The following is a 2500-nucleotide window of genomic DNA, read 5'->3' on the forward strand; positions in this document are numbered from 1 at the left end:
TCTTTTAGAGATGCTCGTCGGGGTAACCCAAAAGGACCCGGAGACGCCGTCGGGAGATCGGGGAAGAGTTTTCTTTTCTGCATGAGCGTTCGAGTTCCCTGGAATCCTCTAGCAGGGAGATAGGGTTTGGAACGCGAAGAGCACCGCAGTTGCGGCGGTGTCCCGATCTTCCCCTCGGACCTTGAAAATCCGGGAGAGGGCCACGTGGAGGTGTCGCGCCGGTTCGTACCCATATCCGCAGCAGGTCTCCAAGGTGAAGAGCCTCTAGTCGATAGAATAATGTAGGTAAGGGAAGTCGGCAAATTGGATCCGTAACTTCGGGATAAGGATTGGCTCTGAGGATCGGGGCGTGTCGGGCTTGGTCGGGAAGTGGGTCAGCGCTAACGTGCCGGGCCTGGGCGAGGTGAGTGCCGTAGGGGTGCCGGTAAGTGCGGGCGTTTAGCGCGGGCGTGGTCTGCTCTCGCCGTTGGTCGGCCTCGTGCTGGCCGGCGGTGCAGGATGCGCGCGCCTGCGCGGCGTTCGCGCCCCGGTGCTTCAACCTGCGTGCAGGATCCGAGCTCGGTCCCGTGCCTTGGCCTCCCACGGATCTTCCTTGCTGCGAGGCCGCGTCCGCCTTAGCGTGCTCCTCCGGGGGCGCGCGGGTGCGCGGATTCTCTTCGGCCGCCATTCAACGATCAACTCAGAACTGGCACGGACTGGGGGAATCCGACTGTCTAATTAAAACAAAGCATTGCGATGGCCCTAGCGGGTGTTGACGCAATGTGATTTCTGCCCAGTGCTCTGAATGTCAACGTGAAGAAATTCAAGCAAGCGCGGGTAAACGGCGGGAGTAACTATGACTCTCTTAAGGTGGCCAAGTGGCGGCGGTGTGGCTGCATCCGGACTTGGCTTTTCGAAGTGCGGTCTTGATGTAGTCGTGCTGCTGCTGCGAGGTGCCTTCCTTGGGTTATAGTTACAGGGAGAGTGATGCGCAATACATGGGCCTAGCCCTCTTAGCCTCTCCTCTCCTGCGGTCTTCTCCCCTTCTCGTGGGCCCGCTGATTTTCGCAGAGTGGAAGACCGCACCAGGGGCTTGGGGGGGTTACCAGCCCCCCCTCGCATTATCCCTTTATAGTTGGGGGCAGCCGACAAGAAACAAGAGATGGTGGCCCTTCCGCTGAAGGTGCCACCCCAGCTACCCCAGCACCTATCCGGCCAACCGGCCGTAACGAAAATGCGATAGTTTGTGTAGCTCCCTTTGCTTGCAGTGAGTGCCACCGCACTTTTACCACGAAGAACGGTCTCGGGGTCCATCGCCGCCGCCAACACCCTGCGGCCGCCAACGCTGAGATCGTGACGGAGAGGCATCGCGCGAGGTGGACGGAGGAAGAAGTCCTGTCGCTCGCCAAGGCAGAGGCCGAACTGTTCCTTGAGAGGGACGCCCGGTTCTTCTTTGTAAATCAAGAACTTACCAGGATGTTCCCCGACCGAACGCTTGAGGCAATCAAGTGCCGACGGCGGCAAGCTGCCCACAAGCAGCTTGTCCGCCAATTCATGGAGGCACTTGAGATCGGTCGGGGTGAAGAGCCGGCGTCCCGCCGTGGAGCAGCGAGCTCGCTGCCTGACGCGGGCGAGGCCGCTGCGCCGCCCGTCGACGCAGCCGAGGACTTCGCGGCCGACACCACCGGGCCGCCGCCGGAGGGGCCGACTGACGCCGCCATCTGGGAGCATCTGGCGGGGCTACCTGCTTCCGCCCAGCGTTTCTCTGCCCTGGATCGAGTCATTGGTCTGGGGCGGGGCACGCCGCCCGATGTCATCCTGGGCATGCTCCCGGATGCCCTTGCGTCGGTCGGGTCCAGGGGGGAGAGGTCGATCACCAGGACACAGCGGCCGCGCCAATCATCCAAGCGGCCGCCTGCCGCCCCGCCGCTGCAGAAGCGCAAGCGGCGCCGCTGGGAATACGCGCGCACACAGGACGCCTTCCGTAGGTCGCGTGCACGTTGCGTGCGCGGCTTGCTGGACGGCACCCTGCTGCAGCCGCCACCCGACATCCCCGGTCTGCTGGACTTCTGGGCGGACCTCTTCACGAAGAAGCCGATCTCCACCGCCGGCTTCATCCGTGACCGCCTTCTCCCGCACTCGGAGCCTGTCGCTCCTGAGTGCCTATGGGGGCCGGTCACACGTGAGGAGGTCGCTGCTGCCTTGCCGCCCAGGGGATCGGCAGCCGGGCCGGACGGCCTGACTCCAGCGGAGCTGCGGCGCCTGCCGCATGAAGTCCTGGTGAAACTCTTGAACCTCTTCCTCCTGGCCCGCGCCCTCCCCGAGCGTCTGCTTCGCGCCCGGACGTCACTTCTCCCCAAAACGGCTGCACCAACATCCCCCGCTGACTTTCGCCCCATTACGGTCTGCTCGGTGTTGGCGCGGACCTTTCACAAGGTTCTCGCGTCACGCCTGATGCGTGCATGTGCTGTGGACGAACGTCAGCGGGCATTCATCCCCCGGGATGGGATGTTGGAAAACA

At 63.3% G+C, this 2500-nt stretch overlaps 1 pseudogene; it reads left to right on the plus strand.

The window, feature by feature from the left end:
• LOC124730846 overlaps positions 1–2500 on the plus strand; it is a 7960-nt pseudogene that overhangs the window by 2035 nt on the left and 3425 nt on the right.

The sequence above is a fragment of the Schistocerca piceifrons genome, unplaced genomic scaffold (genome assembly GCF_021461385.2).
Source record: "Schistocerca piceifrons isolate TAMUIC-IGC-003096 unplaced genomic scaffold, iqSchPice1.1 HiC_scaffold_1252, whole genome shotgun sequence".
Taxonomy (NCBI): domain Eukaryota; kingdom Metazoa; phylum Arthropoda; class Insecta; order Orthoptera; family Acrididae; genus Schistocerca; species Schistocerca piceifrons.